This window comes from Phoxinus phoxinus, assembly GCF_949152265.1.
Source record: "Phoxinus phoxinus genome assembly, chromosome: 6".
NCBI lineage: Eukaryota > Metazoa > Chordata > Actinopteri > Cypriniformes > Leuciscidae > Phoxinus > Phoxinus phoxinus.
In genome coordinates, this window is record NC_136881.1 from 4,772,277 (window position 1) to 4,799,970 (window position 27,694).

Genomic DNA, 27,694 nt, shown 5'->3' on the forward strand with positions numbered 1-27,694 from the left:
GAGAGCATTGTTTTGAGTGTGTTATCCAGCAGGGGTTTCATCAAGCTTGTTCCAGCTATTCAGATGCATCATACACTAACATTCCCCCAGTGACTAAATCGAGAAGAAACAATATGGCCACCATGAATAATTCACCATGCTCAACATCTTCACATCTGTCAGAGTAAAAGTTCTGTTGTTTTCTCTGAACAACACATAACATTTACACTCAAATGAGTGGCACGTCTCCAGTGAATACTATTTAATTACTCTACAGTACATTTGTTTAAATAATTATTACACATTTTGATATTCTATTTTTTTTTTATTCACACAACCTTTAATTTATTTAGTTTTACATGTATTTGATTGTATATACTACCCCACTAACATTAAACAAAAAATCAACTATGGTTGATTATGATTATTATGAGTAATTAAATTAAAGGGGTGGTGAAATGCCATTTTCACAAGATGTAAAATAAATCGCTGATGTCCCCAGAGTGAGTGAGTGAGTGAGTGAGTGAGTGAGTGAGTGAGTGAGTGTGTGTGTGTGTGTGTGTGTGTGTGTGTGTGTGTGTGTGTGTGTGTGTGTGTGTGTGTGGTTTTAGCACAAAATACCCCACAGATATTTTTATAAAGCATGTGTGTGTGTAGTTTTAGCACAAAATACCCCACATATATTTTTATAAAGCATGTTAAAGTTTGCAAAAACCTTTTGAAAGTTTTGTGCCTGGCCCTTTACATGCAAATGAGCTGCTGCAGAGGACGGGGTTTCAAGAGCTCATGTGTGTTAGCAGCTGCGATTACCTCACGCAGACACTAAAATGACAGAAACTGTTCTGCCTTTAATGTTAAAACGGAGTCAGACAAAGATGGAGAGACTCAAGAAGAAGTGACAACATGTAGAATGCAACAGGACGTCTCTGAATGGTTAGTTGATGAATTTATGTTGCTGATGTGGAGTTAACTATCTTCAATTTAGGATATTCTGTCATCTATAAATCGCTCGTATAGGAACTGTTGTGAGATGCAAATCGAAGTGACTTTCGATTGCATGTGAAAAATGGATGCTAAAGTTTGAGCTGACTCACAAATGTACTCTTATACAACAACTTTTCCTCTTCTCAAAATGGACTGTGTGTTCCCGGGGGCGGGGCTAATGTACATTTTAGACTTGCTGATGTCACTAAACCCGGAGTCCTGTAGTCTGGTCCCCAGAGCCATAGAGAGAAAGAGTTGCGACACTCCCATAGACCTCCCATTTAACCACCTACTTCTGGGATTTGAAGATCGGATTAGTTCCAAACACTGTAATTTGGGCATTGGACCCCATTCACTTACATTGCTGCGCGTCGAGTTGTTCCAGAGGTAAGTTGCTGAAATATCGACCTCTGTTGAATTGTCAACTGTCTATATTGTATCAGAGGCCCTTTGCGATGCTTATACTGATCTTCATTTGTATATGCACAGCGTATTTTTTTATATTTTATCTTAATTGTTTCAACCAATTTTCTAGCATTGCCTGCTTGCTAGTTAGCTAGCGCGACTTTGCCAGCTGTGAAGGTAGCATCTAATTAGTTCGGTAATGAATCGCTACCACCTTTATAGCAACTTTTATTTAATTTAATTTTTCGGATATACTAACTTTTTATTATGTGACGTGTTTGCTGAGTTTGAGTGGTGAATGCTGCGCTAATGACTGAATCGGAATTTATAAGCAAAATCACGGGAATCAATAGCCTAATACACGTCAGGCCGCGTCTTCTACGTCAGGTGACCTGTAAATGCGCAAAAAATGTTTCCATTACAGTTTTGCGAAATATTTCTTTTTTTTTTATTGCCTGAAAAAACACCTCATGCGAGCGTAAAAACCTTTTTTGCGATAAATGGGAGTTTTTGCGAACATTACGTGTTTCCATTGGGCGTATTTTCAATTCTCAATTTCAATTTGCGCAATTTGAAGGGTAATGGAAACACCTACTGACAGACATAGAGATAGTTCAGCTTGAGGAAAAATGTATTTGCCCATCCATAATGCAGCAGTAGGCCTATATATTGTGCTTAGAAATGATAAATGATAAATAAAAGACAACATAACTCATTCCGACAGTAGTGTCGATCCCTGACAGTAAACTAATGCCTTGTTCTATTTCTGACGTTCTCCAAGTCCTCGTGCTAATTCTGACACAAAGGACAAATAGATTTGGAGTGTACATTTTGTTGTGTCCAGTGTTGAAAGAGTTGAAAAATACATGTACTTACCTGCGTTGCCTCTGAGGACAAAATGCTTGGTATCAGGAAACTTTCTCTTTTAGTCGCTCGGGAACGTCATTAAAAATAAACTTCAGCCATGCATATGTAATGCTCGGATCTTTAGGGAGGCTATGCAAAGTTTTTGGAGGTGTAGTGTATTTACATCTGAGTTTTATAGTCTTACTTGACATTGTTAATCCAACAGCAGCATCGCTCTTGTGAATGATGGACATATTGTACATGAGTTGTTCAAAACACATCTCTTTGATTTAATATGGAAATGACGCATATTAAGTACCCTGGAAATCCAGAGTTCTCGCGAGAGCACAATTTGAATTTGCATTAAATATGCCCTTTTAGTCGAGCTGCACCAATCACATCGGGTTATCTGATATAGGCGGGCCAGAGGCGAGCTAAACCAATACTAACCAACTGCAGAAGCACAGATGACGACAGCGCTGTGACGTCAAAGTCATTAGTAAACATTGCAAGATGGCTATGGACGAACACCAGTTGTTTGAAATGAACGAGTTAGACTTGGCTTTTTATCTAAAGGAGGAACAGAAGACTGCGCTCGAATGCAAGAAGGACGTTTTTGCCGACCAGACACGGCAAGAGTCTAATCCACCAGTTAGCTCCGCCGGTAGCTAAGTGTTTGTGATTGGTCGTAGTGTTATCCAATTGCATGCATTGAGATTTTCAAATGAACGCTTGGTGCCGCCATATATTTACATAATAAAGGCTAGATGTCTTACGGCGGAGTCTCTAACGTTTCTATCGCTGAAATCTTGACGGATTTACAAACGGTTTAGTTTCTTACAAACGTTATTAATGTGATTATAATTCTGGATGCTTGAACTTGTTGAAATATATAATATTATAATTATTCAGAATTATGCAGTGTTATAACTACATCTCTGACGTTTATAACAAACCAACCCGTTTGAAAATTGGTAGAAAATTTAGCAAGTTATGGTTATTTAAAAAGTACATGCACCATTAAAACAATGTTACGAGTGAGCGAGCTGACTGTGAAAAGATGGCCACCAGGTGCTGACGTTGACCTCCATTGGCCAGCAGCGCGGACAAGACATCTAGCCTTTATTATGTATATTTATGGGTGCCGCCCCTCGAGTGGTGCAATTTTCATTACTCGATGCCAGACCCTTAATCTTTCGGATTTGGGTCTGGATTTCCAGGCTACATATTAAGGTGCATGTCGTGACATCACCCTTCTCCCAATTTCAAATTCTGAAAGTTCAGAAGGAATAACAGAATATTTATTTTTTAAACTGGGGAGTTAATTTGAGGTCTGAAACTTGCAGTATGTTTTAATTGTAGAGTAACCTCTTAAATGCGTAAACATCACAAACCTTTTTAATTCTCCATTTCATAACCTCATTAATTAATCCAAACTTTTGATTGGTAGTGCAGTTTTGGTTCCTTGCTCACTACATCCTTTAAAAACAGCCAGAATAAATCTCTGCTGCCAGCTCCGTCTCTGTTTCTGTGAAGCAGCTTAATTGTAAAACATTAAGTGTGTTGGCAGAAGGGCCAGAAAGCTGAAACGAAAATTGGCTCAAAGTGTCACTTCCAATAAGTTGAGAACAGTAAATGCACGGGAAGCCGCAGGTCACTGGGAACTATACGTGAAGTGGAAGTTACACACTTATGATAGTCAAGAAGCACAGATATCATACGGAAACGCGTTCCTATTTCAAATCAGAATTGACAGGTATGGAAATGGCTCAGTAATGACTCGAGAGTTGCCCTGAGGAAAGTTTCGTCGGCAAAGTCAGTTATTATCATTATCTGTAACCCTGCAAGTGTCGTTGTTCCTTCCATCTGGTCAGCGGATCACCTCTGGTTTCCAGACATGGCCACTGTTACCATCTCCGCATTCACGCTTACATAAATGCAAACTAATGACATCACTTCCCTTTCATCTTCCCCTGTGGAAAGAACAAAAGCTGACAACCACAGCAGCCTCTGGAAAGGGAAAGAAACCCTCAGTGTTTTCTATCTCTGACTCACTGTGTCTGTTTACCACTAAATCAAAGCTGTATGGCTATTCATAGCCCTAACCAAGCACTGATGCTTTAATCTCCATTCTTTTCCGTCGCAGGTTATGGTGTATACGTTCCCGCCAGTGTGCTTCCTCGCTACACGGGTACGGTTGTTAATCCAATGGGTGGGCTATTGTTAGGAAAAGTTTGGTTCGTATGAGGTATGGTGACTCAACGTATCATCAGCCTACGGCAACCGAAACCCACCCTCCGATTCTTCTGTCGCTCGCTTCTGTGTTTAAAGAAATGACAGATATAAACAGTGTCTCTATTTGTGGGTATTTCATTTAAAATTGTAGTCTTGCTTGTTAGTGGTTGGTGATACTTTTTATTTTTCTTAAACTCATCTTGCAAATTTGTGCTATGGACACTTTAAAATATTGTGTGGATTATTGCCGATAGGTGTACTGTAACTTTTTTGCTTAGTTTTTATTTTTCTTACTTAATTTAATGATGCTTGTTCAATTTACTAAACTCAAATGAGCTAATGCAGCACATTGTGGTGTACCTAAGGACTGCAACGATGTTTGCAATGTTTGTTGGCTACAGTAACAACCAACCAAAACACCCCCAGTTTTGTGTAGAAATGTGCAAACAAGTATTGAGATGATAGAAACTGCATAGTAGAGTTTTACATGTGCAGATCTACTACTGTACATTAAACTGTAAGACCTTCATGAATTAGAGAAGATGCCATGTTTTAGATGTGTCTGTCAAACTAACACACATTGCTCAGATTTGGGACAGTTTTAGTTAAACTTTGGTTAAATTTGCCAGAGAACCTTGATAAAAAAGCAGGAAGCTGATTTGATTATGAATGCCCTGTGATTAGAGTGAAAATATTCATAGGAGATCTGGTTTGTTTGCTTTTCATTTCATTTTAATATAGATTTTAATGTGATATGAAATTATGCTAACTGCACAGGAATTCCTTAGTTGGTAATTTTGCGTGTTGGACCAAGTTTAAATGTGGTATCTCATTGCAAAATGGCACAAAAAAAACATTCTTTTCAGTCGGTAATCGACTCAAACAGGGTGAAGTAACTTCAGTGATTGAATTTGTGTCTGTGTTTACATGGGAACAAAAGGGGAACTTTCATGCACTGAAGCGCTGTGTGCATCTAACTGTCAAGTGCATTATCATTTCATAAGAGCACTAGCGCACTACTGCACTGCAACCTTTTGTCCTCATGAATGTGTAATGTGGGCTCACCTTTCTCCCCATGAGATCACAAACCATATCCAATGAGAAGACACGCTCCATTTAACTCCACTTACCTGTGACTCTTGGCAAACATGAAACCTCTCATTTCTTGTGAATATTTGACATTTCACAGTGTTTGGATATTGATATCACCCACATCCAAGTAAACAGGCTTAAACCATGTTGACTGAAATAAAAATTAATAAAAGGCGACTTAAGCACAAAGCCTAAATATCTGTTATGGATTAGTGACCTGGCTGATCTATTGATGTGAGACTTTTTTGTCTTCTCTTCGATTCAAACCCTAGTTACCTGCTAACTTAGAGAATAAAGGCAGCATGAGCAAAAAGTGGTATCCTAGGCATTTTTACTTTAAAGAGCTATTTTTACCTGATTTAACCTACAAAAAAAGAAATGTGTTGGTATAGGCCTACATGTATGTATTTAGGTTGATTGTGATGTTAAATAATTTTGTTTACTTGAATAAAACAAATGAATATAGATGTTAAAATGTTTAAGATTTTGTTTTTCCAGTGAATGGAAAGCCTGTTCAAAAAGGGTTTTCAGTTTCATAATGGAAAATATTTTGAAACTTCTCATAATAACATAAATGGTCTCTAACATTGTTTTGCGCCATTGCTTTGGCAAACTATCTGTCAAACGAACTAAAAAACGAAAGTGCGTTATGGTTTTGTGTCCTTACCAAATCGCAAGAAAAGACTGCAAGAAAATTTAACTCAATATGGCCTCAGCTTTTCCGCCAAATTAAAAGCTGAAAGGTTTATCTCTTGCAAGTGTAGAAATTGACCGTTCGCAAAGCCCCTTAGTTACTGTTGCTATGTCCGGCAAGCTACGCCGCTCTCACGCCACACCATGTTGCACGCAGTGAAAAATACATCGCGGAGCAGAGAGGACACTGACAACACGCCGACAGACAGGACAGACCGGGTTACTATTGATATTAAACAAAGTCTCACCTTTCAAATTTGTTAATTTTTTTAAAGATATTTAAACAATAAATACCGTTTTGTGGCTCTTTAATGTGTCTGTCAGATCGCTGTAGAGCATCAGTTAAAGCTGCTCGTGAACCGATCATCTCTTCCTTCTAGTTCATTTATAGCATCAAATAAACATGAATGAACATCAGAAGAAATGTTGTTTTAACCGCGGAAAGGCATCAGTACACTCCGCTTCTCAAGTTCAAATCCTCCCATGTTAATCTACGAACTCTCCTGACTGCTTTGTCGAACAAAATGGCAGATGGCGAAGAATGATTGGTCAGATCGCCTGTCAATCAAACTCCCTGCGAAGGGTCAATTAGGACACAAGTATTGTAATTTCCCTACTGCAGCATATGGTAAAGTAATATGCTTATATATATTTTACAGTGCATTTGTTATACAATATTTTGCTATTTCTGTCTTATTTGAGTCCCCTTTAAAGTTCAGATGCAAGTCAATTCATCTTTTTTTTTGTCTTTGTTCAATTTGCACACTGAACATGGGTTGGACCTCTTGGTTTTGAACTCTCAAAGTGCACATATAGTGTTATTCTCAGAATAAGCCTCATACGACCATAAATCAGAGCCAGCACTGGAATGAAACTGACGTATTATATCCGTGATTTACAGATGTCACGGGTGGTTTGGAGTCTGTGAAATACGGCTTGTGGTTTGCTGAAACAGCAGTCTACATTAATGTGATCGATGGATGGAAGGTCGTGACCTGTGATTCTATATGGTATTCGTCAGCGCTGTGGACACATTATAAATCTCATCAGCTTCTCTCCACTAGTATACGATAGATTACACTAAGATATTAACATGTGAAAGCTAAAAAGTAAACTTTCAATAAATATCACTCTAGCATATTTTTGACAGGAACATTGCCTGAAACTTTGACAACTATGACTTTAAAAAAACAAACATATTTTTTGTCAAAGTCTGTTCTTTTCTGATGTTCACGTCTTCTCTCCGCAGGAAGTTTACTTTGTCTGTGCCAGGTGTCGGCTTTGGTCTTGGGAAAATTAATCACAAATGTCGATTGTCATAACCACTTGATAAACAGGTGCCAGGACAGTGCTTGCCAAGTAAGATCACCTATTACTGCTCGCACATTTGACCAGACAAAGCAGCAGAAACCCTGAAAAAGAAAAAAAAAAAAAAACATCCTAGATTTGTTAACAGGTTTCCAGCTTGGATAAATTGGTTAGACATTGGTCATTATGGGCAACTTATAAACCCAACAAACCATGTAAGCTGAAGCTGTGCGTTTCAGCTGGGGAGGCATTTTCATGGTGTTAAGTTATTGTTTTATGCAGCTGCCAACAATTATCTTCAAAAATATAAATATATGATTGATGCATTTTAAGAGCCAAGGCAATGCAAGTGTATTTGCATAGCACATTTCATACACTATGGCAATTTGAAGTGGCTTATATATATTATACAGTTATAAAATTAATTCAAATAGTAAAAAGATGGTACATAGATCAACTTCTCATCTGGCAAACCACCGGTGTATCATTTTTCACACCTCCCAGTTTTACTCTGAGATTTCCCCATGGTGATTACACAATAATCATTTAGACATTTATAAAAGTTGTGGTGACATGATCAGTTATAACTACTCTTATACAAATATTTGTAATATTATATAAAATAAAAATGCACATATATAATAATATTAGTAATATATATGTTTTTGTTTAATGTTATTTATTTATTTTTTATAAATTGTATTTAAAAAATAGAGCACACTGCTAGCAACAACACGGTTATGTGTTCGGTTCTCAAGGAATGTACAAACAAATTAAATGCAGTTTTTATATTATACAATATTCACCAAGTTTCTTCAAATTTCCTTTATATTACTTAATAATAATAATAATAATATATATATATATATATATATATATATATATATATATATATATATATATATTATAACATAAAACAATTATATAATATTATTATACTTATTATATATTTATTATTTAATAGTTTAAAAGTTATACAGCACAGCATGATGCCACGATCCTCAGGGAATGAACGAATGAAAAAAAAATCTGGATAATTGAGAATCACAATTTTTTTTTTTAAATAGAGATCAGAACTTTAGAAAGACAGCTAAACAAAATAACCTGTAATTTACTAGAGATTCTGACAAGCTAACTGATTAATTTAAAAAAATATATTTAATTAATTTTAATATATTTTTTAAAAAGTCGGTTTGAATGAATGATTCAATGACTCACTCATAAACACTTCACTAGTTTCGTTACAGGATGAATCAGTGTATTTGAACAAATCTCTTCATTTAATGACTACTACTTTAACAGCCACTTGTCGCCAACTACTGGTGTAATGATGTACTGATATAATATTTGATGAAAGTTACTTTCAAAAGGCAACTAGAACCCTACTATAGACATAATAGTTTTCATATCTGAATTATAAACTCTTATCCCAGTATATCATTTTAATAATGATAATGATAATTAATTATTGTAATGTGTGCATAAATAATAATTTATTTTTGTAAATTATTTGTGTGGTTGAAAAGGCTGCGTGTGAAGCTGTTTTAAATGTTTCACACAGATTTGAATGTTCCCCTGTGATCGTACTTATGTAAGGTTTATAGATATCGCCGAATCGTTGTCATTTACATTTACATTTTACATTTATTCATTTAGCAGACGCTTTTATCCAAAGCGACTTACAAATGAGAAACAATAGAAGCAATTAAACTAGCAGTAGGACAACAGTATGTAAGTGCTATAACCCTTCACAGTACAAAAAGTTTTTTTTTTTTTTTTTTTTTTTTGTAGAACAGAAAAGAAAGTGTTAGTGTTAGTAGTACTGGATCAAGTGCTCAAGTGCTGCCGAAAAAGATACGTCTTCAGCAGTTTCTTAAAGATGGCTACAGACTCAGCAGCTCTGGCTGAGTTAGGCAGACCATTCCACCAGCAGGGAACAGTCATGGTGAAGGTCCGAGAGAGAGATTTCGTGCCTCTATGAGATGGCACCACCAGACGCCGCTCACTTGCAGAGCGTAAGTTTCTGGACGGCACATAAGTCTGAATTAATGAGTTCAGGTACAGGGGAGCAGTGCCAGTGGTTGTTCTGTAGGCAAACGTCAGTGTCTTGAATTTGATGCGAGCGGCAACCGGCAACCAGTGCAATTTCGTGAGGAGAGGAGTGACGTGTGCTCTCTTTGGCTCGTTGAAGACCACTCTAGCTGCAGCATTCTGGATCAGTTGCAGAGGTTTGACAGTGCAAGCTGGGAGACCAGCCAGGAGAGCATTACAATAGTCCAATCTGGAAAGAACAAGCGCCTGAACAAGGAGTTGTGTAGCATGCTCTGATAGGAAGGGCCTGATCCTTCGGATGTTGTACAAGGCAAATCTGCATGACCGGGCAGTGCTAGCGATGTGGTCTGTGAAATTCAATTGGTCATCAATTACAACTCCAAGGTTCCTGGCTGATCTTGTAGGAGTTATGGATGACGAGCCTAGCTGGATGGTGAAGTTGTGATTAAGTGCTGGGTTAGCCGGGATTACAAGTAGCTCTGTCTTCGCAAGGTTTAGTTGAAGGTGGTGGTCCTTCATCCAGCCAGAAATGTCTGTCAGGCAGGCTGAGATGCGAGCGGCTACCGTCGGATCATCAGGCTGGAATGAGAGGTAGAGTTGTGTGTCATCAGCGTAGCAGTGGTAGGAAAAGCCATGTTTTTGAATCACAGATCCTAGTGATGTCATGTAGATGGAGAAGAGAAGTGGTCCAAGCACTGAGCCCTGAGGCACACCAGTGGCTAGATGTTGGGTCTTAGACACCTCACCCCTCCACGACACCCTAAAGGACCTACCCGAGAGATAAGACTTGAACCACTGGAGTGCAGTTCCCGAGATGCCCTTCATCTTTAGGATAGACAGGAGGATCTGGTGGTTAACTGTGTCAAAGGCAGCAGACAGATCCAGCAGGATGAGAACTGAGGACTTGGAAGCTGCCCTTGCCAATCTCAGAGCTTCAATTACTGAGAGCAGAGCAGTCTCAGTCGAGTGTCCCCTTTTGAAGCCAGACTGATTGTTGTCCAATAGGTTGTTCTGCGTAAGAAAGGAGGAGATCTGGTTGAAAACAACTCATTCAAGTGTTTTTGCGACGAATGGAAGAAGGGATACCGGTCTGTAATTCTCTAGATGTGCTGGATTTAGAGTGGGTTTCTTAAGCAGTGGGGTTACCCGAGCCTGCTTGAAAGCTGTGGGAAATGTGCCAGTGTGAAGAGATGTGTTTATGATGTGTGTGAGTGTGGGTATAACAGAAGTAGAAATAGCTTGAAGTAGGTTAGTGGGAATAGGATCAAGCGGACAGGTAGTAGGGCGATTGGAAAGGAGGAGTTTGGAGACTTCGGTCTCTGAAAGCAAGGAGAAAGAGGGTAGGATGTGTGTGTTAGCTGGTAAACTGTGTGTGTTAATTTGTGGATTAGTAAATTGGCCGCTGATGGTGGTAGTTTTGTTTATGAAGAATGTGGCAAAATCATCAGCTGTTTGGGTTGATGAAGGAGGAGGAGGAGGAGGGTTAAGAAGGGAGGAGAAGGTTTTGAAAAGCATGCGAGAGTCAGAAGAATTGTTAATTTTGTTGTGATAGTAAGTCATTTTAGCAGTAGATATGTTAGCAGAGAAGGAAGAGAGGAGGGATTGATAAAGACCAAGGTCAGTATGATCTTTGGATTTGCGCCACTTCCTCTCTGCACCCCTGAGTTTAGCACGATGTTCACGGAGAACATCAGATAACCAGGGGCCAGAGGGAGAGGCGCGGGCTGGCCTGGAGGAAAGGGGGCAGAAATTGTCCAAGCAGGATGTTAGAGTGGAGAAAAGAGTATCAGTTGCACTGTTAGTATCTAGTTCTGAGAGCTGGTCTGGTGGAGGAAGTGTGGACGAGACCAAAGAGGATAGACGAGAGGGTGAGAGTGAGCGTAGGTTACGCCGAAAGGTGACCTGTGGAGGAGTGCATGTTGTGTTCTGGGGCAGGTTGAGGTTGAGAGTGAGGAGGAAGTGATCTGAGGTGTGCAGTGGAGTGACAAGAGCATGGTCAGTGGAGCAGTAGCGTGTGTAAATAAGGTCCAATTTGTTACCTGATTTGTGAGTAGCAGCAGTCGATACTCGTTTGAGATCGAATGAGGCAAGCAGAGTGTGGAAATCAGCAGCTTGAGGTTTTTCAAGGTGGATGTTGAAGTCTCCAAGAACTATGAGAGGAGTGCCATCCTCTGGGAAGGATGAAAGTAGCACATCAAGGTCCTCTAAGAAACTGCCAAGCTGACCTGGGGGACGATATATAACTGCACAATGAATTTTAATAGGACTAGTGATGGTAATAGAATGGGATTCAAATGAGTTGTTGTTACACAGAGGTGGTAAAGTATTAAATTTCCAATCGTTTGAGATGAGCAGACCGGTACCTCCACCCCTTCCAGTCAGACGAGGGGTGTGTGAGAAAGTGAAGTTAGTGGAGAGGGCAGCCGGTGTGGCAGTGTCCTCAGGTCTGATCCAGGTCTCAGTCAGGGCCAGAAGGCTGAGACCTGAATGACTAGAAATAGATGTAATGAAATCAGCTTTGTTAACTGCGGACTGGCAATTCCAGAGACCAATAGGAAAAGAGAAGATAGTACTAGAAGACATGGGAAGGGTACGAAGGTTGTTAGGATTGTGCCGCCTCCGTCGTGTGACATTGGATTTACGAATGTTAGTAATAGTAGGGATTGTAAAACACATGGTGTAAAAACTCACAAACAGAAAGATCAGTTGAAAGTTGAGTAGAAGAGAGAAAATAACAAGATGATAAAACAAACAGCGAGAAAATAATACTCAAGTGCCTAGTCGGTGTCCTTGCTCGGTGGAGTCGCACAGGTAGAGTCGTTGGTCTTTACACTCTTCGGTCTTCACACGATGAGGGCTTCACGCCGCCGCGACCGCTGCCGCGGAGCACTAAACCTATTTATACACGCCTAACACCTGATTGTTGAATACAGCTGGCCACTCCCCGCAGCGAAACTCAAGTCACGACCCAAACAAATGCCACCCAAACACGACCCAAACAAATGCCATTTAGGAACCAGGTTTATCTTGTGGCTGTTTGAATAAGGATTTCAATCTTTAATGCTTAAACGCTAACTATGAATTTAGGGATCTCTAAAAGTGGGGCTGACATGACCGGCTATAATGGCTGTCATTCATCCAATTTCTTGAAATTCACTTTTCTGCTTCAAATAGCACCAGTAATGACTCTTTTAACCATGTCTGAGCACGAGCAAATCTATTTATCTATATATCACTTAAGTGATACCATTTCACACTGTTCACAGCCAAATAGAAAGGTAGAATGGTTTCTATTTTGGTGGAAATAAAGTCAAGGCAAGAGGAATGGCAATAGTGTTCACTTGATGACACAGAGGAGGTAATCAATACTGACATCAGCCCTTGTAATGATCGCCTCCCCATGTTTCAAGAGGTGTGTGTGTGTGAAAGTGTTGAGCTTGCATTCGATCAGCTCAGTGTGCTCCTGCCTAGTGCTTATTGCGGTGTGTGTTTGACTAAACAGAGATCTTACCTCACATGGAACAGCTGTGTGTGTCCGGGCCATCGCCGGAGGCTTCTGTAATTGTTTTAAGAGGATTCCTGCAGTTCTAAAAGTGCTGTATCAGTTCTCGCCCACTGGAAGAGACTGTCTGACTGACAACTACAATTTTTCTTGATTTTATGTATCTGAAATAGTAGATAACACAGTTGGAAAAATGTATTCAAATAATGGCACGGAGGCCAGAAATTGATACTTTAGTTCAGCAAGAGAATGCATTAAATTGATGCATTAATATGTTTAAAACTTTATAACAGCATATGTTAATACTGTTCTTTTGAACTTTCCATTCATTAAATCATTTTTACTAAAACATTATGCAGCACAACTGTTTTCAACATTGATAATATTGATAATAGGAATGCATCTTGATGCTGAAAATTCAGCTTTGCATCGCAGAAATACGTAACATTTTAAAATGTATTCAAATATAAAACAGTTATTTTCAACAGTAATAATATTTCACAATATTACTGTTTGTACAGTATTTTATTAATCAAATCAATTCAGCCTTGGTGACCATAAGAGCATATTCGTATAGTATTCATTATTTTATAATATATACAATAGTAATAATAATACAATTAATTATTTTTCATATTTTTTGTTGAAAGCTATACAGTTCTGCATGAGCTGATATTAAACTATGTATCTTTTAAAGATTTGATGGCAGTAACCTGGCAATTCCTCAACAAAAATGCTCAATTTCATCAGCCCAGTAGCTTGTAAACACAATTTTGATTCTTGGCAGACTGAAAAAAACTGTATACCAGCCAATCGGATTAAAGTTTGCCAGATTGAGAAGTTCTTTCCAGTTTGTCCAATCATTGGCTGAAACTACTTCACAGCAAAAACAAGCATAATAGTAACTTCTCACACAGGGCTTCCTTTCAAAAGAAGTGACCTTCATATCCACCAAAGTAGCCTTTTTAATTGTTGGATGTGCACACAATGCTTTTAGAGGCTTAATGTCGACTGTCAAATCAGCTTGTACGTTCAGAGAAGCAAATATGCTGAGATCCTGTGCCAAAACACAACAAAAAAACGTGACTTTTCTTTCGCAGAGGTCACAACCCAGAGCTCAAGCACACTAAAAGCTTTTTCAGACATAGCAGTCTCATTAGGTGTTCGGAAGGAGTTCCATAAACTCACTCTGATGCATCTCACGCCCCATTAATCTTATCAACAGGGATATGGCAGCCAATCTCTTCCTCTGGGAACGCATTCATGCACATTTCTTATTCTCTAATGCCAGCCATCATTGCTGCTGGCAACTAGAGCATTGCACAAACATCTTAACCAAATGAGAGGCAAACTATCCTTTTCCTTCTGCGATTTTTCAGACCCAGTAAAAACTTTTATCAACTTGAGATGGCGAGGGAAGCTTTTGTGTAATAGTTCAGCTTGTGGAGGATGCAGGATATGTGCCATAACCATAATCCAAGAAACTTGAGAAATGTAGAAATCATGACCAGAAAAAGGGTTTGCTCAGCACCACATTATGCTTTACTGTTAGTGTTTATAGCCTACAATATATGGTGAATAGTTGCTTTGTGTTGACTATGGTGTTGCATTTGTCTGGATAAATGCCCTCACCCATTACAAAACACATGGAAAGACTGTGGGCTGTATGTATAAAACTTCTCAAAAATGCTCTTAAGAATAGGCTTAAAGCTTTGACTTGATTTATTTATAACGTTTTATTTTAAATTTATTTTTATTTATAAAGAAGCCAAAACCAACTTTTTGCGTTTTGCAACATGTTGTTCCAAATAGTTCAGACTTTTGTTTATCTTCAGATCACAAATCAAGATATTTTTGATGAAATCTGAGTGGTTTCTGGAGCTCCGTTGACAGCTACACAAACTTTGTGACGCTTTAAAACGTTCGAAACGAGATTGTAAAACTTATCCATATGAATTGAGCAGTTCGGTCCAAATATTCTGAAGAGACTCAATCCCTTAATATGATGAACAGACATAATTTAGGCTTTTAATCACATATAAACATTGATCAGCAAACATAAACCTAATTGGTTCTTGCTGAAGCTCAAACATGCTGTTTAACACGAGAATGAACCTCATTGGTTCTGGCACCTCAAGTGAACATGCTTGAGCTTCCGTTTACCACAACTGGTGAGTGAATTGATGAATGTTTATAAGTGAATGATAGCCTAAATTAAATCTTCATCATATACAGCGATCGAGTCTCTTAAAAAAAAAAAAATCGGCCGCTAGTCTAAAGGGTAACTCTCGCCAAAATTGAACCTATGCTCTGCTTGTTAATCTACTAGAGTCACACTTTCATGTAAAAACATAATTAGAATGGAAACGCCACTTTTAAGATTGACCGTATTTTCGTTTTAGGTCAAAATGCCTTTTGAATGGGAGTACATGGGGCACTTCTATGATAGCATCAACATCGCTATTTTTAAAACACTAATGCAGCTCGACACAATACAACTGTGCTTGTATCACCAGGGGCTTTGCACATGAACTTGAGCATTGAAAACATTGTTTGTGTACACAAAGTTTACTAAAAAGAAAGGTTTTGTACTACTCACATTATCAGTTAGTGTTTCCGGTGGAAAAGTAGCCGATCTCCGAATGCAACGTAACATGAGGAGAGTAAAGATGGAAAGCTCCTAAAGCTTGTTTCCATATAAATTGCCATGAGTTAAGTGTCTAAGTTATCATGCTTTTCATTGGAATTACAAGTTCATGACATTTCCTCATTCGGAGATCGACTTTTGACTGACAGAATTCCAGCCACCGGAAACACTAACTGATAAAGTGAGTATGAAAGAATGAAATTCATACAGATTTGGAACAACTTGTGGGCGAGTAAATTATGACAATTAAAATTTTTGGGTGAACTATCCCATTAAAACATTCCAAATTGGTCACTAATGAGGATCTATTTTAGTTGTGGCCTTTAAAGACAGCTACATATGCTGACAGTAGACAGCGGTCTAGATGTTAAAACAGCAAAAATCTATACGTTTCAGATGTAGAGCTGCTGCAAATCACGCATCATCTGAAAAATTTTCTTTCGGATCATCTACTGGGGTTGATTCGAAAAGAAATAGCTCTAGTTTTGCACCCCATTAACTCCCGTAAGCTACATCACCACCAGTTAAGTACAGTTCTAAGAAACAAATGAATGTTGAGGGGGAAATTTAGGCCTGTGTGTGGAAAAGCATGCGAGGAGCACAGCCCCCTGGGATACGTTAGCAGATGAGAGATGAGTGTCAGAGCAGCGCAAAATGAAACACCGCAGAGAGCTAATGCTCGCATCACGCTGATCACCACATTCATACTGAGACTATCACTGAACGCAAGTTAAAGTCTCACCCCAGTGTCCTCTTTAAGCTGTCTTTTAATATTAAATGTTGATTGTGGGGGGTAAAAAATGCATAAATTAAGTTTATACAGTTTCTATAGGAATGGAAAAATATATCTTTATCATTTTGCAAAATTAGACATCTCAAACTGCCATGATGCCAAAGTCTGCAATCCAAAGTAACATCAATGGGAAACAATTAACTATACACCATTTTCTTAACCAGTATATTTTTTTTAATTATCAAAATTAGTTAATACGTTTCAGTATTTTAAATTCCATTCTGTTTGTCTTGATGTACTGTAAAAAATAACCAAACATCCTTAAAACAATATATATATATTTATTTTTTATTTTATTTTTTAACATGAGAAACAGAATTGTAAAAAAAAAAAAAAAAAGAGTATAGAATATATATTTTTCTTTCTCTTTTTAATAATTACTGAATACTAAAATTATAAAACATTCAATTAGTATTTAGTTCACCCAAAAAATGGACATTTGTGCATCATTTACTTTTTACATCATTAACTTTTTGGTTACATTAATGCATAATTCTTCAAAATTGATTATGTTGTGTTCAACAGAAGAAAGGAATTCATACAGGTTTGTTCGGAACAACTTGTGCGTGAGTAAATGATGACAGCATTTTCATTCCAGATTTCACTGTCCCGGCTGCATGATAATGGCTGCCAGATTGAGAAGATTAAGTAAAACATTGGGCAGAAAATGTATCCTTTTAAGAGAAAAGTCCAGTTTATTTTCTTGACATCTTGCAACCCCAAGCAGAAAAGATAATAGAGGCTTTTTACCAATGCAAGCTTTATAGTTAATTGTTCTCTTTGATGGGAAAGGTTTGGGTTTATAATTAAACCTCTTATTTTAGATTACAGATTTTTGGCATGTTGGCACATCTGAGCTCAGTTTGTGATGTTGATTTATTTTGCTAAATTAGACATGCTAAAGATATCTCCTTTTTCTATTCCTATGGTAACTGTAGAAACGTAAATTATGCAGCTAAAAGAGGACACCAGGGTGAAAGAGACGTAGCTAGACTTTAACTTACATTCAGTGATCGTCTCTACAGAATATTCTACAGAAATCAATACATGTGAAAAGGCCATGTTTGAGTAACTAAATGTTTCCTCCTTCTCTAGAAGTGCAATTGTGTTTGCAGTTCTCAGCTGTGTTACATGTTATGTGACATACTTTGACATATGTCATAAAAGTCCCAAAATAATGTGTCTTTAGATATTATTTGAGCATGTGTTTGAGGTCATTATAAAATAAACAAGCCAAAAACTGGAAAGGGAAAAAATAACGGTTGCTATTCTCTTGCCACCATGATGTATGTCTAGTTCTGATTATGAACGCTGCCAAGATCTAAAAAAGCCAACGACTGCACTTAAGATGCAGTAATTTTTCACCGCACTGCAGAGAGAAGATGACAGAACACATGGAATTTGGCTAAACTATAATGTGGTCCTGTGCCAGGGAGCGCAGGAGTCATATATTCGTTCCTGATGCATTACCATGTCACATAACAATCCCCATCGTCCATCTTAATCTGACATGCAGGGACAGAGATATTTAAGCAGGGCTCAATATAGTAGTCATATTTCATTCAGTCCTTTCCATTGCTGTCCGCTTGTATCAGTCTGGTGGGTCCTTTCTGGCGGGTTATTCTTTGGTTAAGTGCATATGTTGAAACCTCTGCAGGTTACATGATCATATTAGATAATCTGTTTTTAATTGCAAGGTCGTTCCTGGTTAAACACACTAAAATAACTACATTATTAGAGTTCAATGGTGTATATATTGCACAGAGATGGCGTATTGTGCAAAACAGAACTCAACAAATCAAGGTTAAAGTAACAAACATGCAGGGCATCGCGTGGGAAATGAGAGGTCTTGTTGTACTGTGCCCTTGACACTGAGGGTCTCGCCGTGCATCTCATCTCCAATCCTTTGCTGTTAGTCTCTGTGGTCACAAAAGTTCATAAACATTTTCTTTCGTTAACATTTCCTTGCAGCAGAGAGATTCAGTCTCTGGCCCGTCCAGCAGTTTTTGACCTGACGCCACAGCTGAAACAACACAAAAATGGCCAGATTTAGTAAACAAATTAGCGTGAGAGTGCAATTTCAAAAATGCGCAGTCTTGGTATCAATCCACCAAGAGCACCGCAAATATGACGCCACTTTAGGCCAATCGACAGTTAGCAATACACTGGTTCCCTCGACAATACCCAACAGGATTTTTTCCATAGGCTTTTGGGTTATCGCAAAAAAAAAAGAGCTCTGTGATCAACAAATGTTTATTATAATTGCACGTTTTGTCCATCAAGATAATTTTCACAGATGAAAATAACTTTTAAAGCCTAAATGCAGTTGCCAGAAGTAAATAGGCTGTAAACGGACAACACCACAGTCCCAAGACTTCAACGTCACCACCACTAAGCTTCCGACAACTCTTTCAGTTTTTATCTAAAAACATGCTGGCAATACTGGTGAATTTTATGTCGTAGAAAGTGTCTTGAACTTCAGGACGATGGAACCTCAAGTGCTAAAATGCTAACTCCTTTCTGCGCTTTGGCCTAGAAAGTCATCCCTGCATCACTCTATTAAGGCCTGGTTTAAAACTTTTTTATTTTTTATAATGGGACAAATACCAGTAAATTGACTAGCGTAAACTGTTCCCAGATTCAATCGTAGGCTTGTTCGTGTGTACTACAGCACGTACGCACATGCGCACTCTTCAAAAACAGTGCTTTAAAACTCTTGACAAACTAAAAGATGTCAATGACATTAGTATATATTCAAAATAAAATATATAGATTACTGAATGTCATCATGCTTATTTTGCTCAAAATTTGTCCACATCATGCAAACAAACTCTGCTTCTAACCACAGGTCGAGAGCTGTCGCTCCAACCATGCAGCTTTGTAAAGTTGTTTGCGAATGTTCATTGGAACTATAGTTTCAGCAAACACAGACTCGTTGAACTATGCTGATAACGACTGAACTTACGAACATAGTTGGCTAGCAATGCTTTCGGGAAACACAGCCCTGGTTAGGACACGTTTCAAGTAATCGCATTTAAAGGATAGTCATAATTTAAGACGTTGCTTTTTTTTTATTCCAGCTTTCCCGGATGGGCTTTAAAAAGGCTTAGCTGGCTCATTGTTTTATTGTTCTGACACTTGCGCTGTCCACTGCATCAATGTCCTCTGTTGAAGAGCCGTGTGTCTCTTCGCTCTGTTGTTTTCTTCTCTTACAGTCTCTTCTCCTTTCATCTCCGTAACACTTTGAGAGGCTGTTTTTCTATGCAGACTGGTCTACTTCAGCCCTCCCATTGTTAGGGCCTCGGGGTGACTTTGCAATCATTTTTTTTCATTCAGTAATTGACAAATGCTGCAGTCAGCAATGCCTTCTCACTTGCTACATTTCCCACTGAGCTGAGAGAACTTGCTGGAGGTGGATGTTAGTCAAAATTCAGAGCAGATAAGACACTTATCTGGGAATTCCTGTAGGAAAAACCAGGTCATGCAAGCATGAGCTGGTCAGGTTGGTTTTTGACATATTGTTGCTGGTGCATCTCCAGTGGTTTAGCAAATGTGGTCCACCAGCTTTGACATGGTCGACCCTTGCCCTGGCTGCCAGCAGTCCAACTGATCCACCATGTACATTTAGTCTTTTAGCAGACTTATACATTTTATCATTCAATAGGCCTAATACTCTCAATGACAATTTTCAAGAGTCCGCTTGAGTAGTTCAAAAGCAGAAGTAAAAGTGCAGAACATTGTTTTTTTTAGCATTATTTGTGTATTATTATAGTATTAAGTCTTTCCCTGCCATTGATGGAAATTTCCGTCTTTCTGTGTTTTCACTGTTATATGGTTGGGGGCGCTATGACATCTTCTGAAAGAGTACTGAATCTCCTGATCGAAAGATATGTGAAGAAGAAGCAGAAACAAGCAATCTCATATGTAAATGCAAATGCAAATGTAAAATAACAATTTATCAGCATTAAACAACATATAAATCAAAACTGGCTAATGTTCCCGGATGAAATGTTGACCCAGGACGAGTCATAGGACCGTGAAGCTTTGGGGTCGTTGATGAACTCGATCATCGTTCTGAATTCGATCCAGACGTAGTCTTTGACAAAAACTAATTTTCAATTTTTTTTGCTCAAAATGTTTCTTTTTTTATGAAACGTCCCCATTTAAATGTTGATACAAAATAATGCATGAAGCTAGAATGAGCTATTTTTTGTGTGTTGAGATAATCATACAAAATATTCTGGGGGTTATGAACATTTTGTGAAAATGATAAAAAGTGCTGGCGGTGGCTGGCAACTTAAAAACTATGACTATTTTGAAAGCAACTTTAATTTGTATAAAATGAAATATGTGGTGACATTAACATATGGGTTTCAAATCCATCCATCTCTGCTCTCACCTATTGGCTCAGTTATAGAGACCCCTTTATGGTCTTACCAATTGCATCACAGTTGACATAAATCTCAGTGTTGACACTGCTGTCACACTTTCAAACGAGATGGCAGACGTTTAATTAACATCCTCGTTCGATATGTTGCATGATGCCTTCTGTCTTGCATTAAATCACCCTTATGCATATGCTATTCTGTAAATTAACACATTGAACTCAACTGACACAATGTGATATTTATTTAACTACGTCAATAAATTAGCCGTATTATCTGTCATACAGGTGGCATATTGAGCAATTATAAACTGGCTAATCTCCTCGCCGTGAAGTACGTCCCCTGGGTCTCTGTCTGTCAAACTGGCGCACCCAACGCAGAGATCCAACCCAGTGCGATGAAGTCAACAGCAGCAGGTGTGTCGATTTTTGCAGTTCTCCCTGATTGATGCTCCCCATATGTGCATTAAGGAGCCAGCATTGGTTCTACTGCATTCGCAAAACAGCGATGTAATTGTAATTAACTGAAAACAGGTGAGCTCACTCAACTTGATGACGGTTTCCTGCATGGCCATGGTAGGAGTTTGAGCAGAGGTTGTTAAAAGCTGGCACGGGTGTAGCAGACGCCCGCCAGGCCTTTGCTCTGCCAAACCGCCCAGGCAGCGAGTGCCAATGCGCTAGTCCTTTCAGTTTGTAAAACCAAATCTAAGCTCATTTAACACGAAGTCGTTTGACATGGCAGTGCAAATGTATTAGATCCCATCCAAAAGTGAAACCTGAAGTACTATATACCGTGATGGGAGGAACCTATGGGGTGCATTTGTTCGCTACTTTCCACAGGAACGCCATAGGCCTGCACTATACCATATATGGAAATAAAATCGGCATCACAATATGACTTAGTGCAATTGTCAAATCACTGCGATTAAATTGAATAAATATTTGCGCTACTGGTTTCAGAGTGGCATTTACACAGCTGATATCATGAGCTGCAACCCATAAATATATTAAGATGTAAAAATTTGTATTGTAAATATTAGTATAGACCTATTTCATTACTCGATTTTATTTATTTTTTTAATAGTGCAGTGTTATAACAAGATATTTCTTATTTAGTTTAATATTGTAAAAAATGATAACAATAAAATTATTATTTTATAGTAATTTTGAACTGGTCAAAGACAGTAAGGCGTGGAGATTTAGAAAAATAGAACACCATTTGTAACACTTAAAAAGGTGTAGGATTTACTTTGAAACAATTTTTCTGCTGAAAATGCAAGTATTTCAAGTAATTGCAAAAAAAAATGTCAAGTAACACATTTAATTAATCAAAACATTTTGAAGAACAAAGACTGAAAAAAAAAAAAAAGTGTTTTCTTGTAGTCTGGGAAAACCTTGACGAAATTTGAGATTTGCTCTGCATGTCCATCTGGCCAAGACATTCAAGCTCATTTCGTATTTTTCCAAATCGAGGTACCAATTACAAACGTTGCGGTGGGCTTTACACTATGACGACCGCTCTGATTGGTTTTAGGTTTATTCAATTGTGCCCAGAGGCATTTGAGCGCCGTCCGTTGTGACTTCCCTTTGGAAATACTGTAGGCTGTGAATGAACCTTCCCTAGACCCACTCTCAGTTACAACTGAGAAGGGTCTGGTGTCAACCAGGCTAGTTTGCTTGTAAAACACACTCCAATAATTTGATTTATTTGCTTTAAAAACTTTTTTATTTATTTATTAATGAGTAGCGTTTTCCTATATATTGTTCTTAAATTATTTTGCAATAAATAAGTCTTAAAAATAAAATTGGCAAAAAAAATAATTTTACACTTATTTTATTTGCAAATTCATTCTCCAACAAAATCCCTCCACCTACTCTAAAATATTCATTCTTTCCAATAGCTTTTCAATTCATCTGGTAAAAATTTGCAATATATATATCTCAGAAAAACAAAATATCACAATGTCAGTTTTTTTTTTTTCAAATAGCGTGCAGCCCTAGACAGCTCATCGAGTCGCTGATGAGGAGACACACTCATATGGCAGGCTTCGGGCCATGATGTGTAGAGGAACACGGTGAGGCCTCAGCTGTCTAAAGCCCATCACCTCCGACAGCTGCTAAGCGGCCCGGACCGTTTTGGAAGGAAGAGGAATTACCTGCTGGAACTCTGATAAAAATAGGACAGAAACTGTCGTCATTGCTCTTCATTCCCATTTACACCCTGGCTGTCCTCAATCTCTTACTAATAATAGAAAAACAAACACACTTTCTCGCATTTACTCTCTTTGTTTAACATGCTCTGTCTAATGATTTATTAGACCGAAATTGAGCGTTAGCGTCAGTTCTGGCAGGCCAGCTTTTCAAGACGCTGCATCGCTATTTGCTACTAACACAGCCTCATCAGCTTATCTGCTCCAGCTGAGCTACATTAGCTGGTTAACTCCCCTCGAAGCTAAATGGCTCGCTCAAACAGGGCGCCCTATTTAAAGCACTTTCAGTTTGCGTCCCGTCTACTTGCTGCTGCCCGCCACCTCCCCTGCTCCTCCTTGTCGTGTATAACATGGCATTTGCTTTATGTCATTGTTGCCTGCTCTATTCACGGGGGGAATAATTTAGCTTTCCCAGTCCTAAACTGTGTGAGCGTTCCCTTATGCTGCTGCTGTCCTCTGACTCTCTGCTATTTCGTGGTGCTCATGGAAGGTCAGAGGACTCCCTGAACAGAGCCATACCGCCAAATTTAATTCAGAATTATCAACTCGAATTGCAATTTATTCAATACAAATTCTTAATCATTTTTATTGTCTGCGTGTTCTTGACTTTATGGACCTGACAGAACTGCTAAATAGAGATAGTAAACGAATGAATATGGAGAATGTGAGCTGACATGCTCAGGCGCTAGTGTTGTCAGCGCTGTCAACATAAAAGTGTTTATTCTTTCTATTTAATAGCAGCAATTCGTCAGGTGCACATAAGTCAACCTGAGTCTTTAGCCATTAAAAAAAAATATATATATATATATTTATCATCAACACTTGACCCATTTGCACCTTTTCCTTATGGAGTCCCCCAGGGGTCTATTCTTGGCCCTATGCTGTTTTCCCTGTAGGCTACATCCTTCCTTTAGGGTCTATCCTAAAAAAGCATGGCATTTTGTTTCACTGTTATGCAGACGACGACACAACTTTATCTGGCATTGAAACAAAAGGATACCAGCTCTATAAAATTATTGTTGGACTGCCTCATAGACATTAAAGCTTGGATGGCCATGCATTTTTTACATTTTAACAAGAGTAAAACTGAAATTGTGATATTTGGCCAAAGTAGTACCCATGTGGCCCCCAACACATAATTGGGTTCCTAACTTCCGTACATAAAATCTGGGAGTAATTATGGACAGTAATTTTTAAACTTGAAAAGCAGATAAATTCTGTGGATAAAACCAGTTTTTATCAGTTAAGGCTCTTATCTAAAGTGAAACCTTTTTTTGTCATTTAAAGACTGAGTTATACATGTTTTCATCTTCTCTCGATGGGAATAATGTAATACCCTCTATGCTGGTGTCAGCCAAGCATCTCTCTCACGCCTGCAGCTGGTGCAGAATACTGCAGCTAGACTATTAAAACGGATACGTAAATGTGGTCACATTTCTCCTACTGGCCTGCCTTCACTGGATTCTAGTGCGTTTTAGGATTGATTTAAAAATGTTAGTGTTTGCTTATAAATCCTTAAATGGTCTAACCCCAACCTGGACAGTAACTTAACCGACTTAAGCGACCTCAATGGGAGATGTCACTCTTAGAAGAAAAGGTTCTATATAGAACCTTAAAAGGTTCTATAGGCGCTTCGTATTTGGAACCCCTAAAAGGTTCTACACTCTTAGAAAAAAAGGGTTCATTGGGGTTCTATATAGAACCATAGGGTTCTTTACTCAACTCCAAAGAACCTTTTATGCTAAAAAGGTTCTATAATGACAAGAAAGAACCCTTTCTTGGGTTCTGTATATGTAATGAGATTAGGTGATTGACAGCCGGATTTGCCTATCAGCATTCAGTATCCGTAATATAAGGGCTGATTTGTTGTTGGCCGTGGTGCGTCACGTCCGACTTTCCCCTTCGTGCCTGTGTTTACGGCGGTTACAGTGTCGTTTTGACCGGGTGTCAGTGTGTTTTCGGCGCTGCTTTAGTGGGTCTAGTGACTGGTTGCCTCTCAGGTATGGTTTCCTGTACCCCATTGTTATCGCGGGGCTGATTAATAGACCTGTGCCTGTATATCTTCTATTGGGGTTGATACCTTGACGGGTTCTCCCTCTCGTTCACTCTCTGTTCCTCCCGTTGTATCTATTTAATATATCGGATTTGCTGTGTTGCGGCTGTCTTCCGCTTTGCGCTGCGGACGTTTTGCTCATTGCATACTGTCGTGTAGACGCCGCAAAGGGGACTGTTCGTCTGGTTCCGACTGTGTGTGGCTGCTTTTGGTTTGAGTATCAGCATGGAGAATACGACGATCTCATCTTATTGAGGGGAAATAATTTTCATTTGGTTTCTTTTCTTTTGATTAGTTTCTGTTTTCTGTTTATACTTTTGTGGGAGTAAAGTTTGTTTTGGCTTGTTTGATTTTTCTTTCGCAGAAAGACACAGAAATACTGTCTTTTTTGTTATTTTTCCTTTATTAACGCAACTTGATTTGCTTCCTGTCTACATCTGACTTCAAGTTGCTTTGTAATTTCTCTTTAATTTATTTTGATTCCTTTAGTATTTTTCTTCGTTTCATGTGATATTGATACCTTTTTTTGGAGTTGCTTCATCAGTGATTATCAGTTGTTTATATTGTATGTGGAGCTAATTGTGTTTATTTGTGAATTTGTTATAGTTTATTTATTATTTTTGTTTGTCTGCAGGAGCTGGGGGTCCCACGGGTGAACGGATCTTCCTTCTGGTGGTGGGTCTTATTTGCGTGCTGTGTACCACTTCAAGTGTGTGGTAGTGTGTGATCTGAGTGCACGTTGGTGTATGTGCGTGAAAGTGTGCTCTTGTACCATCAGACTTCATTTTGTTCCTGCCGATGGGAGCCTCAGCCCTGCTGATATTTACTTTATTTTGTTTTCATATTTAAAGTTGATTTTGTCATTGCCCACATTTATTCTTTTTGTAATTCTGTTTTCCTCCATTTAAAGTGGGGTCTCGTGCTGGTCTTCTGACCTTTTAGTATCTATTTTTAAAACCATTCTTGCATTAATAAACATTTTGTATTTTTTATACTTCAACCACGTCTCCTGCTTACTTCTATGAGGGAACCGAACCTGTGTGCTTACTGTACTCCATTTTTGGGTGTTGAGCATTGTTCCCTAGAGTTAAATTCTAGGGTGGCGTAGTCGGATTTCTTTACTGGTAAAAGGTTGGTTTCATAATTAGACCGCTCCGCCACATATAGAACCTTTTAGGGGTTCCAAATACGAAGCGCCTATAGAACCTTTTAAGGTTCTATATAGAACCTTTTCTTCTAAGAGTGTGTTGTTGTATAAGGTCAGAAAGGTTTCTGACCTTATACAACAACATCTCCCATCGAGGTCGCTTAAGTCGGCAGATGGCATGCTGTCCCTAGAGTAAGGCTTAAAAATAGGGGATGTTGTCTGATTGGCTGTCAAAGTTTGCATCGTTCATCAGCTTAAAAAAGTGTTGTAAAAGTGATTCTAACGACGATCGCTGCATTGCAATTCAGAGGCTGAATCCTTTGAGGGATGTGGACTTCAAGAGCCATGAAGCCATTTGAACCGCTTTAAAGTTGTTGCTTTTTTGTTTAGTTTTTTACATTTGTATCATTAGATATTTGAAACCCAATACTTATGTTTAAAAGTGTAATTCAGCAATTTATATGAACAAATCCTGTCGTTACTGCATGCAATGAATTCTGGGGTAGACAAGGCCACGAAGGATCCATCCGTGTTATCCTTCATTGCACCGGAAACGAAGGATGCATTTGGACAGCCTTCGAATGTGGCCTTCGAAAGATGCAACCTATGAATTGGGACGCAGCAATTTTTTCTCTGTGAATTTATTGTTACATTGTGGACATTGCTATTCTTTTCATTTAGAATGATTTTCAAAACTATATTGTTATTGTTATAGTTATTGTCCTTGGTGTGCATGGGCCTTCTTGAGTACTGCTCAATCTTCAGACACTTTTTTTTTTATTTTATTTTTTATGTTACAGCTATAACGTAAAGGGAACACTCATTTTTGTCTCAGACACCAAAATCATCACGTAAAAAAAAAAAAGACAGTATGTTCACCAGGCTAAATGCTTCGCCATCACAGATCTCATGGGAGCATAAAGCTGGGGCAGACGCCTCCATCTCAGCTCTCTGTTCCCACTGCTCCAGCTCTTCCCCTAATGCTCCACAATCAAAGGTCTCATGGGACGCCAGAGATTTTTCCTACATCAGCGGTGCAAGTTAATGAGCAAACGTGGGTGGAGAAAGAAAGAACGGGACAAGGAAGACGAAAGACTCCTCCTCTTTCTCTCACTTTCGTTCTCGCATGCCTCATTCCCCCTTTCACTTTCCGCCAGATAATTAGCAGGCTCTTTACACGCGGAGCCCACAGAACACTTGCTAATGTGTGCTTAAAAAGTGTCTGGCGTTGGCCAATTTTCCAGCAGACGCACTGCTCACTGCTGCTGCGCTGTAAAGAGATGCACGACATGCTAATGATGTCCCATCAATGAATGCTTGTCTCTAAGGAAAGCAGTGGTGAGAGTGATGCACGGGAAAGCGGG